This window comes from Gracilinanus agilis, chromosome 5 (assembly GCF_016433145.1).
Source record: "Gracilinanus agilis isolate LMUSP501 chromosome 5, AgileGrace, whole genome shotgun sequence".
NCBI lineage: Eukaryota > Metazoa > Chordata > Mammalia > Didelphimorphia > Didelphidae > Gracilinanus > Gracilinanus agilis.
In genome coordinates this window covers 48,361,832-48,379,355 of record NC_058134.1, presented here as the reverse complement: position 1 = coordinate 48,379,355, position 17,524 = coordinate 48,361,832, and the positions used below count along the sequence as shown (strand labels likewise).

General features: G+C 42.4%; 1 protein-coding gene and 1 pseudogene across 1 annotated transcript in view; one reads left to right on the top strand and one right to left on the bottom strand.

Annotated features, from left to right (window-relative positions):
• Window positions 1–17,524, bottom strand: part of CDK6 (cyclin dependent kinase 6) — a 1,314,442-nt gene that overhangs the window by 1,276,116 nt on the left and 20,802 nt on the right. The window lies entirely within an intron of this gene.
• Window positions 10,889–11,593, top strand: LOC123249192 (annotated as a pseudogene).

The following is a 17,524-nucleotide window of genomic DNA, read 5'->3' as shown; positions in this document are numbered from 1 at the left end:
CTTAGGTTGCTATTCCCCTCACATTTCTCTTCTTTATCATTTCCTCTCTATTTGTAAATATTTATAAATAAAATTCTGACTCAAGATATGGTAAATATTGGTGACCACTTAATTTCATAAAATTATTATCCAACCATTAAAGTTAACCCTTATGGTGTCAGACCTGCCTTTTGGACCTAGAATATGGCTTATGTATCCAAGTCAGTGATGTACAAGTGGCCCTTCAGGATGCCATACCCAAGTTGGAGGTGAAAAAAGAATACTCCGTCCAGAACACTGAGCCAAAGATTTCCAATTCTGATGGCTTGGGCCAGTTGGTGCTCTTGGGAAGACTCCAATTGGCCTGGACCAGCCATGATTATAAAAGGAATCATCCTCACCTTTGTTCCTTCTGGGGGAAGGAAGGAAGCCTCCAGACCTTGAATATCCTCTTGCTGCTCAGAACATCAGAGATTGATTTTATGGGATTCAGGATCCAGTGGCAGAGAATCTTCTAAGACCAGGCTTCAACAATGCCTCATCTGGACACACCAGCTGAGGAGACCATTCTCATGAGGCTCTATATTGGTGGCCTGGGAGATACCATTAGTGAGACTGATCTTAGAAATCACATGGAGCAGCTCAGGTGAGATCCTCAAGGTAAAAGTTGGACAGAGGCAACACTGAGCTTTCATCCATTTTGCTGCCAAGCAAGCTGTAGAGATGGCTGCTGAGAAGTCCTTCAATAAACTCAACGTAAAGGGGAGAAGGCTTCATGAGAAAAGGGCAAGATTGCAGGTAGTCAGAGGGAAAAAAAGGAAAAAGAAGGAACCACAGACTCTGAACTTAAGCTGGAGCCAGTTCCAGAACTTCCTGGTGTTCTTCCTTCTCCTCTAGTAGCTGCTAGTTATTTTAATCTCCCTCCCACTAGTCCTCCAGCAGGGGTTCATGTTGCCCTGCCCCCTGCTCCTCAGATTTCACCTCTACTCCCAGCAGATTGTAGATCACACATATTCCACCCAAAGGGACTACCTCCTCCCTTCACACCAACTCCAGTACCCATCCACTATTTTTCTCAGGACTGTAAGAGAGAAAATTATGAGACTGGCTGTAGTTTAATAATTTTATTAATCAAAAAGTAGGGGGAAAAGATGGAAAAATAGGAGAGAGATATATAGGTTACTTTCCTGTTTGCTCCATTTAGCTTGCTATATTATGTGGCTGTCATTAGGGACCCCTTGCCTTCTTGCTCACAGGGAAGTCCAGTTAGCAAGAAACACAAAAGAGAGGAGAGTGAAAATCAACTCTTGCCTCTGTTTATTAACCTTTTTCTCCACCTACTAACTCTCACATATTAAGTCTCCAGAGCCAACTGTGGCTGTTTTGCCTGGGCTGCCCAGAGGTGGGAGGGTAGCATTTTCCAGGAGCCATCACCCTATCCAACCATTCTTTCTCTGGAGATGGATAGCATGCTTTCCCCTAAGTCCTTCAGAATCAGTGTATTGATGAGAATAATTAAGTCTTTCACAGTTGATCATCCCAACATATTGCTGTGACTCTACAATGTTCTCCTGGTTCTGCTTATTTCACTGTCTATCAGTTCATGTAGGTCTTTCCAGCTCTTTCTGAAATCATCCTGTTCATCAAGTGAAAGGGAATTCTTTATTCCCTTTGTTTATTTTGAGTTAATCAATCAAGAACTTAAAGTACCCCTACTTAACCCTAAGTAAGACAGTTCACAAGTCACTTACTAGAAAAAAGTTCCAGAAGCCACAAGCAATTCTAATTGTATGTATTTCTTTGTGTGTTTGAGGTTTGACAAACTTTGACCTGGAAGCCAGCAAACATTTAACAATATTTTAAAAGTAATTCTTTGACTAGTACTAGTCATTAGGGAGAATCATTAAGAATGATTTTCCTGTTATCATACACTGAAAACTAACCCCTAGATCCTTCTTTCCTTTCTTATCTTTCTGTTACTAAAGGAACCTCTGCCAACAAAACAAACTTCTCTGGTCTTCAGAAAGCTCCAACTTTACCTTCCAAAGTGATTGATCTCTTCACAAAACTGTTGTGCCTGTGTGACAAATACATTCCTCTTCTCATAAGGGAGATGGAAACCATTTTAATTGTGAAATGGATGAAACTTATTTTGTTTGTAGGGTTGAAAGTTGACTTAGGGAAAGGTCTTTGTTTAAGTAGCACCTTCATGTGTTTCTAGCCAGTTTTCTACTAGGGCATGGAAGCTATTACATTGCTCATTATAGAAATGTTGCTTACATGGAACAGAATTGTAGACACTTGAAAAATGTAAAGGAGATGAGACCCATTCTAAAGTTTAGAATTTCTTAAAGAGTAATAAGAATGGCCAATTTCCACCCACACCCCTCCCCCTTTTCAAAAACAAAAGATTGGAAGTGAAGGTTGTCCAGAGTTTTAATTTCTAAAAGGTAACAGAGTAGCTTCTGGTTGCCTTAAAACTCACTCAAGCAATGCCTTGGCCTCTAAGCAGTGAAGTAGGAACCATATAAGGTCAAGGCCAGGGGTGTCCAGAAGCCATGACTGAGGTTCCCTGAAAGGACAGTCTGGGCAAGAAGGTTCATATGAAGTGTAACTTCAAAGATTTATCAATAGGGAATTTGAAGAAACGGATTGAGGATCTGACATTGTATATGGGCTTCAAGGACCACCTTCCTCTCAGAAACAACTCAGTGGGGGAAAAATCTTTGCAGCAATTTGCCCTGACAAAGGTCTAATATGCCAGCTTTATAAAAAGCAGATTCTCTTCTAAACAAGGGTCGTTCTCTAAAATTTAACTGGTCAAAGCATGTGAACGGAGGAGGAGGAGGGATTGGGCATGGATACTGGCAGAGGCATTGTCTGTCGAGCTCCATCCTCTTTTCTCTGCTACCTCCTGCCTCAGACTAAAGAAGCAAATAGGGCAGATTCCAAGACCAAAGTGCTGCTGTGAGGTGAAGCCCCAACTCCCATGCCCAAGATCTTGCCAGCCCCACTTGATTTGGGTTTATAAATCATTCTCCTGAACCAAATGAAGGAAACCAAATGGACTCATGAGCACAAAATCAATAACAAGCAAAGGAAGGCTGCAATCTAAATCAACCAGAAGCCGCCTTAGGAAATCTACTTAAGGGGGAGGAAGGTCTAAAGTTTAGGGAAAGGCTTCCCCACTTTGCCTCATATTAGAGAATCTACCTGCCTGCTTTGTGACCAATCATTTCAAAGTCAGAAAAAAACGGTAAAAACCAGAAGAGACACAGCCCAGACTCTTAGGGTTGGAGGTGTGTGGCCACGGGGTCATGGACAGTGGACCCTCTACTGAAAGAAGCTCACAAACATGGAGCTCAGAAGCTAAAGTAGAAGAGAGCAGTTTATTTTTTTTTAGGAAAGGGACATTTGCCAGCTTCTGGTGCCTAAAGAATGTCAAAGTATTGAGTCCAAAGATCCAATGTATAGGCTCTCCAATCAAAGAAACTCCTCCTTCCCCCACCCCCCACCTTTTGTTCCATCATCTTTGACATCTTTCAAAAGGTGAGTCAATGACTGGGTTGTAGAGGACAAGACTTGACGGATTGTGAGTTACTCCACCCCTCAGGGCTTTGGACTATGACAGGAAGGGAAAGTACTGACATCTATCTGGTACTTAGCACTTTTTACAAGAAAGAGACAGATTTGAACCCTTTGGGAGGGAACAATGAAATTTCGAATCCAATCCCCTTATTTTTCAGGGAAAGCAGGAATTTTCAAGGGAATAGTTCCTTTAGAAATACTCTTTCAGTCATATCTGACTTGACCCCATTTGGGGTTTTCTTGACAAAGATACTGGAGTGATTTGTCATTTCCTTCTCCAGCTCATTTTACAGATAAGGAGACTGAGGCAAACAGGATTAAGTGAGTTGCCCAGGATCCTATAGCTAGTGAATGGGGCCAGATTTAAACTCAGGAAGTTCAATCTTCCTGACTTCCTGTCCACTTTGCCACCTCTCTGCCCAGTGTGAGGGCTGCTTCTTCCCTTATGTATCAACACACCCACTGCATGTGCCTACTCTAAAGGAAGATATGCCCTGGCCATCCCTGTGCCCTGCATGCACCTCTCCATGTGAGTCCCTTTATGTGCTCCTCTCACTACTGATGCTGTGTTAGTGAGAGAAGGCACCACAGGCTCGTGGAGGCCAGATTTTGTGGCTTTTATTCCTTTGCCATTTCATTAAAAGGCTTTGGGGAGTTTATGTGGTGTTCAGGAGGAATGAGCACCTCTGGTGGGAGGGACAGTATTAGGTGCACTATGGCTCCACCTGGTGGCCCAGTGAGGACTAGCATCTCTAGTGGGAGGTTGTGTTGTGTGCACCATGGCGCCACCTAGCGGTCTAGGGAGCACTAGCACCGTCAATGGGAAATGAAAAGGTTAGGAACTCTGGCCTTAAACTATGGTGTAGGTGGAAAGTGGAACCTTGGATTTGAATACTTACTCTGCCTCTTCACTACCTTATTTTCCCTGTTTCTTTCCCCAACTTGGTTTCCCCAAGATTACCCAAGATTAAGATAAAGAGGTGAGGGCGGCAGCTAGGTGGTTCAGTGAATAGAGAGCCATGCCTAGAATAGGGGGTTCCTGGGTTCAAATCTTGCCTCACATCTTATCCTAGCTGTGTGACCCTGGGCAAGTCACTTAACCTTCATTGCCTAGCCTTTACCACTCTTCTGCCTGGGAACCAATGCACAGTATTGCTTCTAAGACAACAGAAGGTAAGGATTAAAGAAAGGTTAAGAGGGTTCCTTTGTTTGATCTTTACGGTCTTTTCTAGCTATAACCTAGGAAAATAGAGCTTTGCTCCCCTCCTCCCCGGGGCAGTTTATTACACGCTTGCACTGCTCGATGCTGCCCACAGGTGTCACTGCGAGCAAGGATTCATCAGCCTCGGCTCAGCCGCAGCACTCAAGCTAACCCGGAAGCAGAACACGCCCGGCTCTTTTCTCCACCCATTGGGGAAAAAGATGTGGCGGCTCTAGTCTGCCGCTACGTGCCCCGGGGACCAGGGGAGGAACTCGCCGGGCGCAGAGAGGTTTGTGCTGGGGAGCAGGAAGAGCCTACTGAGGGCCAACGGCTTGGAGGGCATCCTGAGACCGGCCAGACCTAGCAGGGAAGGCGCCCGCGTAGACGCGAGACCGGGGGTTCGAGTGCTGGGAGAGGCCACAGAAGTGGATTGGGGGGTGGAGGGAGGACGGGGGTTCCCTAGACCCTCCCTGCCTTGCAGCAGCAGCAGCCCTGGGGGGGGGGNGGGGGGTGGAGGGAGGACGGGGGTTCCCTAGACCCTCCCTGCCTTGCAGCAGCAGCAGCCCTGGGGGGGGGGGAGGGGAGACAAGAGAAAGTTGGGAGATGGAGGGAGAAGAGCAGCCGCATCCGCGTAGCGGGTGAAAAGAACCTCCTGTTGTTACCTATCCAAGGTAAACAGGCCCCTTTCACGTGATCTCGCCCCTCCCTCTCCCCGGCTAGCCTGCAGGTGAGGCTTCGAGGGTTTAAAAGACAGACCCGGGGCTACTCGAGGTAGGAAGTGTCTGTCTCTCCCGAGTCTAGAGAGCTCCAGGCCACACTGGGAGTCCCTTTGAAGATAGTGTGAGCAGGAATTCTGTTCTCTTCTGGCAGCGTTTGTTTTTAAAAGACCCTCCCCCTCCCTCTTAGAAGCAATACTGTGCATTGGTTCTAAGGTAGAAGAGCAGTAAGGACTAGGCTATGGGGATCAAGTGACTTGTCCAGGGTCCCACAGCTAGGAAGTGCCTGAGGCCGGATTTGATCCTGGAACCCCCCATTTCTGGGCCTTGTTCTCCATCCCCCCAGCCACTTAGCCCCACCAGCACTTATTAAGCACCTCCTGTATGCCAGGCTCTAGTTCATGTATTGTGGCGATGAAGACCGCAGCATAAATGGACCGAGCACTTTGGAGTGTTTGTGCTCCCCTAGACTAGGGAAACGACTTGGGATCAGAGAAGTAAATGGCTCCCTGAGAGAGACACAAAGTAAACTGAAGGAGGAGCTGAGGAGAAAAGTAGCCATTTAGCCCTTAATCGTTTCCTCCTCTTTGTAGCAGGGCTGCCTCCCGGGGTTCCCTTCCGGGCCTGCCTCCCTCACTGCTCCTGGGTCCTCCTGAGGGTGTTCAGTGATTGGCACAACAGTTTCTTGGAGGAAAAGATCACCAGCTCCAAGAGAATTCTGAAGCCAAAATAATTGAAGAAGAGGCATGTATCACCGAGAAGGACAAGATATTTACAGACTTGGTCACTCTGAATTTGCTAAGACTACAAGTGCCCAGGCTCTTTTGAGTCTTACAGTGACTTCCTGAGGCAGGTGATGCAAGCATTGTTGTGTCCCTTTTACAGAGGAGGAACCCCAAATAAAACAAGATTACCTGATTTTCCTAAAGTGACAAAGCCAAGTAAGGAGCTTAGCTAAACCTTCAGCTGAAGATTCCACAAACCTGATGCTTTTTTTCTCTCTTATTGGCTAAGACAAGTGAAATTAATTAGCATTTATCAACAGCCTCCAGTCCTGTGCTAAATGCCTGAGATATAAAGGCAAAAGGACAGAGGAGCTCAGTCTGATGAGAGACAACAAGTAAAGAAATGATGTACAAAGAGGATGAAAACAGGAACATGTGGAAAGGATCTCAGAGGGAACCCAAGATGAAGGGGGACTGGGGGCAGCTAGATGACACAGAGATAGGAGGTCCTGGGTTCAAATGTGCCATCAGACATCTCCTAGCTGGGAGACCCCTGAGCAAGTCCCTTAACCCACTTTCCCAGCCTTTCCTGCTCTTCTGCCTTGGAACTGATACTTAGTATTGATTCTCACACAGAAGGTGAGGAGTAAAAATTTTTTAATAAAAAAATAGAATTAAAAAAGTAAGGACGACGACAAAGAACTTCTTAAAGAAGATAAAGCTGTTGAGTTGCCCTCTTCTGAGCAAAGGGCTCTTCCTTCTCCCCATTTACTGTCTGTTAGGAATCTGGAGTGAGCTACTGCTGCCTCCTTGTGGTGTCCAGCTCCTATGCAGCCTCTTCTGTCATCCAGTGAAGAGTCTATCAGCTGAGGAAATCCAAAGCAGGTCTTTTTGTGATGGTTATTCCAGTCCTCTAGCCAGAAAAGCAAAGAGTTATTTCTCTGTCCTGGGATAGCAGAAAGAGTGCTCTTGCTTATTTTTCCAAAGGATTAAGGTTTGAGAAACAGCTGAGACACAACCTGGTTGCCCTTGGGTAGGTGGGCAACAAAACAACAAATAATAAGGAAAATAATAACTCATCTTTATTATTCAATCATTTTGACTTTTCAATTTTCTGTCTTTTCTGTTTTCAGTCATTTCTATCTCTCATCCCGTTTGTATCAGGTTGGCTATTTCCTCTTTCCTCTTTTTACAGATGGGAAAACTAAGGCAGATCTGATTAAGTGAATTGCCCAAGGTCAGAGAGCTAATGTCTGAATCTAGATAGGAACTCGGGTCTTCCTGACACTCTATCCACTGTGCCATCTACCAATTTGATTTACTTATTAATACTTATTATCATTGTTGTTAAACCAAGAAGAATTAGGAAAGTAATAATAAATTATAAAATAAAATTGTAAGGGGACAGAAAAGTAACTGAAATGAGGAAAGAGGGGAGCCCTCTCAAGATACTCTTCATCTTATCATTGTGGCCCCCAAAATAGAAAATATTCCCTTCCCTCTATTTGCATGCATAAACACATTTAAGTACATATAAACACATACAATTGTATAGATAGATGGATGAATAGTTAGGTAGACTAGTTCAAACATTTCTGTCTCCACTTAAAAGTTATATTTGTGTATTGTGTGTATTGCTCTTGAATTTATATCACATGCAGAGAAAATTCACAGCTGACATAATGGTCACTCACATAGGCTATCCTTTAGTACATCCCATTCATACTCCTTTTTCTATTTTCTTCTCTATAGAAAAAGTATAGTCAAATTTATTTATTTATTAAATTGCTCTTGGAAGCAAGTAGGAGCCTACCCAGGAGAGACCTCTGATACAATGGAAAAAACTGTTTTCCAGTCCTTTTTTAAAATTATTGTCTGTTGATTCATTTTTAAGTATTTTCCCCATGGTTACAGGATTCATGTTCTCTCTCTCCTTTTTTCCTTCCCTCCTATTGGAGCTGACAAGCAATTCTACTGGGTTATACATGTATTATCACTCAATACCTATTTCCATATTATTCATTTTTATAATACAGTCATCTTTTAAAACCAATATCCCAAATAATATACTCATATAAAAAAGTGATGAATCATATGTTTTCCTTTTGCATTTCTACCAATGAGAGAAACTTCTAAGACAAAAGGGTATTTAAGATTTGATTTTATCTACTCATTCTAGCTAAGCCGAGATCATTGGGTACTTTGAAGTTTATTGCTCAGTCTAAGACAAGGTCAGTCTGGGATTTCCCTTCAGGCAAGTTCCTTGGAAGAAAGGCAAACTTGGGGTTTTCATAAAACAAAGTTGCCACTACTTAGTGTCTATGACTACTTCCCTCAGTCCATGGCCAAGCTAACTTCACTACTTTCTTCTACATCTCAGCTACTGTTGCCCACTTTCCTGCTTCACCCACAGAAGCCTGTGTCCATTAGTAGGCTCAGCACAGTTGCTTTCCTTTAGAAGGTGTTTGATCAAAGCTTGGTAACTTTGGAGCATGTGAGGAACATGTTGTGCAAGATGGTGGACTCCTCTCCTAAGTCCATAATGGAAGAAGAAAAGAAAAGAAAATTGAGTTCAGTTTCATGTTTCTAGCTTAAGCTCCTTTTCCCTGCATCAGGTCAACAAGACAAGAGGAGGAACTACCACGTGGGTGAGTGAAAAAGGCTGACTTGCTTCCTTGGCCTTTCCTGGAGATACTAGCCTCCAGAGGAGCCCCTCATCTGGGAGGAGGCCTCATAGCTGCCAGAGTAAGCCAGGGCTTGAGCACATAGTCTAGCTTTGTTAAGCTAGGTCTCCTACTCTGCCCTCTTTCCCATTTCTATACTTTCACTCTCTCTCCTTTTGTAAATAAATGACCATAAAAATCATTTTGGAATGGAGTATTTAATTCTTGGCAGCCATACTCTTAAGTAACTTAGTCCCACCCGTTAATTTTAACCCCTTACATTACTTCCCCCCTTTACATTAGCCTCTTTTAAGAGGCTAACAGGTGAAGTGATTTTACTCAGAAGTGAATGATTGGGGAATCTAAGTTGCATTCTGATCCGCTGGCTCTTGTGATGAGATTATAACTCTTGGGAACCAGCCAATGGTGAGGAAGGACTGGTTGGCATTAATAAAAGGGAACCTGCACCTGTTCCCATTCCATGTACTTGTCTGCTGGCTGTAACAGCTATAAAACTGGCTCCCAAGTACCCATTTTCAGGAGAATGAAATAAAAGAGCCTTTGCTATGTTGACTCTGAGTTCAATGTTCTTTCAAGTTGGAGGTTCTTCCTTTCAGAAGCCAGTTAATACCTGTGGAATCCCTTTCCTCCAACCCTAGATGTCCACAAACTCCATCTATCTTAGGGTAGGGAGCCTGCCTTCTGAGCATATAAAGTGGCACAGCAGTGAGAAAAGGCAGGGAGAATGAGAGCTTGAGGAAGAAACCTGGGGTAGATTTTTCTAAAAGCAGGCAAGGCAGCATTGGGCACTAGTGGGAGAAAAATATCTCAGCCTTTGAGTACAGAAAGGAGGTTGGTCTTCTCTCAAGCAAAGTAGAAAAGCCTCATCTTTGATGATTTGGTACTTTTAAAAATGCTGCCAATGCTGGTAGATTCCCTGAATCTTGAGCTTTACACCTTTGCTTCCAAACCCTTTTCCAAGGCACAGAGAACTCAAAAGATCCCTCAGTTTCTGGTGCAAGTGACTTGAAGAATCAGCAACAAGATTTACAGCAACTTATAATCAGCCCCATTCAAACTAACCTAGTGGGGTTAAAAAGCTGAAGTCTCTCCAGGGCTAACTAGGGTGGGACTTCTATCAGAATCTTAGAATAGAATTCCCACCCATTACTGAAGTATTATTCTATCTCTTTTCAAGATCCCACATAATGGTTATTCTATCTCCTTTTAAAAGACTCTTTAAATGAGAATGCTCTCCACTCCCAACCTTCAGAGGCAGCCAGTTCATTTCCCCTTTGGGAACAACTTTCTTTAAAGAGCTGGTCATTCCTTCACAATAGCACTTCCCAAATTCTAGCCCCCTTCTTCCCTCACATTCCAGCTGCTTGCTGGAATTGTAAGTCATAAGGGTCAAAATCACTCTAGTTAGAGCAAAGGCAACACTCCTTATTTATTTTCCTGGATTCCCCACCCCCACCCCCCTGGATTTCCTGGATCTAGTCACTCTAAGTGGCTTTGACTTGGTGTAAATTCATTTTTGAGGTTGCATATGATGATTCCTAAACTTTCTCCACTTGTCACAAATGGAGAGTGTTTACAGAAAAGGGCATTTATATACCTCCTCCCCTGCTCCCCCCCCAGCAGGAATTCCCGGACCAACACAAGCCAAAGGGCCAAGACAAACCAACAACCAAAGATGGAGATTAATCTAGTCAATCATGGGGAATAGGAGCAGGTCAGCAGGCCCTTAACCAATGAGCTCTGTGGATGTGGTGGGAGGAGTTGGGAAAGTGGGTTTATCAAAGCCTTTGTTCAGTGAGTCCACTAAAGCCAAGAGGAACATTGGGGCAGGAATGACTAAAAGCTGCAGTTAAAGAGGCTGCTGTCCATCTGTGGAGCTTCATAAGAACACAGGCATCTGGCAGAGGTAACTCCAATTCTCAGGTATCTCCAGAACCAGCAGCAGGTCTCCTCTTTGTCCTGGACAGCACCAAGGCCACTGCTGCTACTTCCAAGATGACAACTTCTCTGGGCTCCAACACATTCAGCAGGCAGAACTGGGAGGATGAGGACTTCCCTATTCTGTATCAGATGTGCCTTGGACACCTGCATGACCAAATAAAGGCATGGAAAAGAATTCAGAATTTGTGGCAGGCCCTTCACAGTGTCTCACTGATGCCCCAGGGTTGGCATGGGTTTCAAGAAGACTCAAGTGTGCTAAGCCTGCACCAAACTCAAAAAACGTGTGTCAGACCTGCATTTTGGACCTAGAATATGGCTTACCCATTCAGGTCCACGATGCACGAAGTGGCTCTTCAGGATGCCCTTCAGGATGCCACACCCAAGTTGGAGGTGAACAAAGAATACTCCCTCCAGAACACTGAGCCAGATTTTTCCAACTTTGATGGCACTGGGCCAGTTTGGTGCTCTTGAGAAGGCTCCAGTGACCAGTGACATGCTCCAATTGGCCTTGACCACCCCTTCCTATAAAAGGAATCATCTTCACTTTTGTTCCTTCTGGGGAAAAGGAGGATGCAAAAGAGGAAAGAGGTATGTCCATACAGATATGAGAAGTCTTTAGACTTTGAAGATCCTCTTACTGCACAGAAAACCAGAGATCAATTTTATGGGATTCAGGATCCAATGGCAGAGAAGCTTCTAAAAGCAGGCTTCAACAATGCTTCATCTGGACCACCTGTGAGGATATATGAAGGAACTTAAAGACAAATTAGGCCCACTGAGGAAAAACATCCATAGAGACATGGTTGGGAGAAATGTAATTCTAATTGTATGTATTTGTGTGTTTGGGATTTGACATTCTTTGACCTGGGGTAACAGCTAACATTTGACAATATTTTTAAAAGGACTCTGGTTAGTACCAGCCATCAGGGAGAGTCATTGACTAGGATTTCCCTATTATCAAATCTTGAAAACAAAATACCTCTAGATTCTTTCTTTCCTCCTCAATCCTCTGCCAATAAAACAAAACAAACTTCTCAGTCTTAAGAAAACTCCAACTTAGCATAGAATAATCTACCAGCTAAATAAGGAGAGAATTTATAACCAAGCAAAAGATAGTAAGAATTACAGAAGGAGAATTTTTATTATATTAAACCTAAAGGTTTTGCACAAATAAAACCAATGCCACCGACATCAGAAAAAACGATAGAGCCGGGAGAAATTTTTTTACAGTATTTCCAATAAAGGCTTTGTTTCACTTAGATCTACAAGAATATAAATCATACACCAAATGATAAATAGTCAAAGAATATGAATAGGCCTTTTCAGATGAAAAAAATCCAGGCTGTGTATAATCACATAAAAGAAGTGTTCTAAACTGTTTCATTAAAGAATGTAAATTCAAACAAATTTCAAGGTACCATCTCATATCTACTAGATTGGCTAACATGAAAGCAAAGTAAAATAATAAATACCGGAGGGAATGTGAAAAATTGGAACACTAATGGACTGCTGGGAGAGTTGTGAAGTGATTCAAGTATTCTGGGGATTTGGAACTATGCCCAAAGGGCTTTAAAACTTGCATCCTTTGACTCACCAATACTGCCACTAGATCTGTATCTCAAAGAGATTTTTAAACAATGAGAGGCTATTTGAATTCTCTTTCACCAGATGACTCCTTTGAAAGAGGTTTTACACAATTAAAGATGTAAAATTTACATTAGATAGCTTGCCATCTCCAGAAGAAGGGAAGAGAAAGAAAAAGGGTGGTGAGGGAGGAAGGTTAGAGTTTGGCTCCAAATTTAAGAACAAAAATTGTAGTTTTCATGTAATTAAGGAAAAAAACTTTAAAAAGCTCCTGCTTATATACTCTTCCTTCCAAAGTGATTGATGTCTTCACAAAACTGTGGCTTCTGCATGGCAAATTCATTTTTTCTCCTCTTATAAGGGAGATATGAAGCATTCTAACTGCAAAATGGACAAAACTTTTATTTTGTTTATAAGGGTGAAAGGTGACTTAGGAAAGGGTCCTTGTTTAACTACCACCTTCATGTATTTCTATCTAATTTTTTACTGGAGCATAGGAGATTATTACATTGCTCACTATAGAAATGGTGCTTCAATGTAACTGAAAATGAAGATTTAAAAATAAGTATTGAGTATTTCATCTATTATACTCTAAGCCAGTGATTCCCAAAGTGGGCACTACTGCCCCCTGGTGGGTGCTGCAGCGATCCATGGAATCTGTGATGGCCACAAGTGCAATTATCTTTCCTATTGATTGCTATTAAATTTTTTAAAAAATTAATTTCCAGGACCTCTAAGTAATATTTTTTTTTCTGGAAAGGGGGCGGTAGGCCAAAAAAGTTTGCGAACCACTGCTAAGCACTAGGGATATTAAAGGAAACCAATGTCCATACTTCCTAAAAACAAAGGAAGACACCATCCCAGAACTTTCTTGCTGGGTTTTTTCCCTAGCCAGACTATCAGCCAGGACAGTTCCTTGGCTGCCCTACATGTCTGCAACACAGATAAAGAGGAGGAGGAATATGAGGCATGTAAAGTTCAGGAGCAAAAAAGAATCAGATGGGACACAGGTTTGAGAAGCCATGGAGAAGGAGAAAGCACAGATTGAATTCATGAGAAATCTGACAGAAAAGGAAGACAAGCTGAACTCTGAGCAAATGGCAAAGAAATGACCAACAAGACAGTGAGGGGCAAATACAAGTTCTTGTAGAAATACTATCACTGGGGCACTTTCTTCATGGATGAAGACAAAGAAGTTCACAAGAAAGATTTCAGTGCTCCCATCTTGGAAGATCATTTCCGTAAGACTATTCTTCCCAATTATAATAGGTCAAGAATTTTGAAAGGTCAGGCAGAATCAAATATATCCATCTTAGAAAGCAAGACGCCACTTCCTTTGATTCACCTTGGGGTCAGGAGAATGCCCAAAATACCAACATCTTCAAGCAAAAAAAGTGCTGGGTTCAGAAATGTATTTGAGAGACTATCTCCCAAGAAGAGGAAAACTGCTTAGGACCCAAACACCTACTTCCCTAGCTAAGAACACCTGAGGCAGTCTTTTGAATCATTTTAATATGTGTTATTTGGAATGTTTGGGGTTCCATTGAGAGGTATTTGGGGCTTATTTCAGTTTTAAATATATAGATATATGACAAACTTCTTGTGGACATTTATGGGACTTGGAAACTACATTTCACATGTTTCAGTGGGTTTCCGGTCTTGAGGTGAGCTAACGTAAAACTTAGCTCCAATTGAGAGTTCAGCATTGAGACTTCCTTTTGGTTACTGATGAGCTGTTTGGTACATTGCTTTCTTTGGCATGGAAGGAGTCAGGAGCATGGTCTATGGGGAGAAGGTCTGGCAAGGCAATTTGAAATAGATCTTAGCAGGCGCATGGTCATTATTTTACTAGCATGGCCTTAATTGAAATATTACTACTCCTTTTAATATCCATATCTTTTTATTATAATCATAACAAATATCACTTATATGTAACCTCTCTGGGATCTTTTGAGCCTAAGCATCTTTCTGATGACATCTAAGGGGAACCTAAAACAGGGTACTGTAAGAGAACTATTTTTTTAATACTGAAAACAATGTCCAGCTATGAGCCTAAACCTGGGCTTTGTAACTGGATTCTCTACTTGCTTTCATCACTTCTTTTATAAATTCTGGATTCTAAGTCTCAAGTGGGAACAATATGTTACAAATAAGTAATACACTATCTCCTTATAGTTAGAAGAAGTATTATATGGAATTTAAGCTTATTTTTAAAAATTGTTTTGAACCAGAAAAATTGGTATTTAGCTTTGAGTTCCTTCACAATTTGGCCCATTTCTACCTGCTGTTACTGTGAATGGCAAGGCAATGTCCTGCCCTTTGGATCCATTCAGAAGCTAAGTGATTTCAAATATCAGACTGCCAAAGACATACATGGACAAAAATATTTATAGCAAATCCTTATCTGGGGCCAAAGAACTGGAAATTGAGTGTATGTCTATTAATTGGGTAATGGCTGGATTAACTAGAAAATGATGGTTATGGAAAACTGTTATGCTATAAAAAATGATGAGCAGGATGATTTCAGAAAAAGCTGGAAAGATTTATGTAAACTGATACAGAGTGAAATAAGCAGAATCAGGAGAACATTGTACATAATGACAGCAAGACTGGAATGATCACCTATGAAAGACTCAGCTACTCACACAACTACAATGATCTAGGACAAATCTGAAGAAATTATGGCAAAGAATGCTATCTACCTCCAGAGAAAGAACTGTTGAAGTCTTTTATTTTTTTACTTTTAGGAAAGTTATTCTGTTATTGGCCTATTACTGAAGATCAGTGTAACCATCTGAATATATCTAATATTCACCTTGAGTGAATTTCATTGAAGTTAAATTTTTGATGAGCTCAAAGGAAAAGTTTAGCTACAAGAATGTCTCTTACTCCTAACCATTTCTGCCATAGTGGAAATTTCTTTTTTAAGTCAGAGATGCAGTGTAAGGGTTAAATTTAATGGTTGAATGATGATTTTATGAAATTATGTGGTCACCAATACTTGTTCTATTTTGAGTCAGAAATTTATTTACAAATATATACAAATAGAGAAGAAATAATAAAGGAGAGAAATGTGAGGGGGATATCAACCTAAAGGCTCTCAACCAGGAAGGCTGGTGGTGAGTAACCACACAGCCTCTTCCAAGATGGAAGCTAGTCTCTTGGGAAACTAGGAAAAGAGTCAGCCTTTCACTCACCCAGTGAAGTAGTCCAGGAGTCAGAGTCTAAGCTGAAGCCAAGCTCCAAGCCCACAATCTAAGCTGCAGTCTCCAGTAAGCTCCCTCAAAGACTCTTCCCCAGTTAGAAGGCTATCTACAGAAGACAATCTCTTCAGACAATCTTCTCCAAGACCATCTACCCATACTGAGTTCAAGGTTTAATTTATGGTGACTCCATGTCCCTGCCCATCTTCTCCAGGAACAATCAGGCTTTCAAAATTGTCTAGCACTGCACATGGTGTGGGTTTTGGGGGAACCAATTCCCACCTCCTGGAGCTTTCCATATTCATGGCAAAGGTCAGGCACATGGAGGGTGGGAACTCACAAGTTTCTGACTCTGAGTTAAAAGAAAGGGTAGAACTCTCCAAGTTTCTCGATGGCTTCTGTGATGAGTACAACAAAAGGGCCTTATGCTAGTAATAACACTAGAAGGAAGGAGATGCTAGCTGTAGAGAAGATGGTTTGGGCTGTACCAGGGCTGAGCTTGAAACTGATTATAAATGTAACAAGAATCCAAGCCAGCATAACACAGTGCTAAGTGAAACTCTCACTGCTAAACACCAGGCTCCTTTGAGATGTCTAATCTCTAGCTCCTTTCCAGATGAGGAAGTAGCCTCCTATTGGTGTGTGGTAGGTTGACAGGAAGTAAATATTGGACTTCCTGTCCTACAGCAACTGAGTTTATCCCTGCTGAAACTGATCAGAACCTTTCCTCAAGGCTGTCCCTGCTTGGCATTAGATGGTAGGCAATAACCGTGAAGTTCTCAGATTAAGGCTAAAGGGTTTATTGATAACAGGAGTATAAGAGATAAGGTAGTAGAAAGAGGGTTAGGAAGTACTAAGAACTAAGGGTAAAAGATTTCTCTGTCTAAAGGGGCTATTAGCTCTTGTCTGGATGCTCTTCTGCAGACCCAGGGCAGGCAGCACTGGGTCAGAGAGATGTGTTCTCTGGATAATAAAGTTAATTTTTGACATAAGGTTTACAAGTCGTGCTGATAGTATTGATAAGTTGTTCTGCAAAATTAGTTTAACCCTACTCTAGGCCTAACAACTACCCACCTTCTCCTTCCCATCACCCAGGTCCCAGGGAGTATGGGGAAATGAGAAGTGAGGGGAGAAGTCAGGAAAGAACAGATCAGCTCTGGGTCTCCAAGACTTCATATACCATAGGCCCAACTGGAAGTCAGTACTTGCCTTGTGGCTCATGCCATGGTCAACATTCCAACCAGGGCAACTGACGGCTGGCCCCAAGCAAACTTGGCAATGTTAATAATCCGATATTACAATTCTAACCTAATACTAAGTAGGGGATGAATTCAGCAAGTGGTTTGTGAGCTCCTCCAGCTTGTGTTGATTATATCAAAAGGGAGAAGAAGGAGACTTGATCCTCTCTTCACATCCCCAGTGTGGTACTAAGTAGTCTTCCTTGAGTTCTTGTTAACCTAAGGTTTAGCTCAGACTAGGCAAAGAGATTACAGGGGTTTCCCTTCACAAACTACTGACTAACAGAGATGAGTCACAGAGACTTCAATGAAATGAAAAAGTCCTGGTTGTCAAATGTATTCTATCTCTAGTCAGAATTCTATCCCAAACTGGAAGGGAAACAATCCAGTAGAGAAACGTGAGACGGCTAAGAGAAAATACGTATACTGGAGGTACCTAATCAGCCAGGAGGGCCCCTAGTAATCAGTAACTAGGAATCCCAAGATGGAAGCTAGTCTCCTAGGAAACTAGGAAAGGAGTCAATCCTTTGCAGCTGCTAAAGAAGCCTTGCAAGGGTCAGAATCTCAGCTGAGGGTGAAGCCAAGGCTCACCTGCCAGTGTCCAGTGAAGTTCTCTTAAAGACTCTCTCCAGGAGACACCCTCCAAGAGACTCCACCTCACCAGT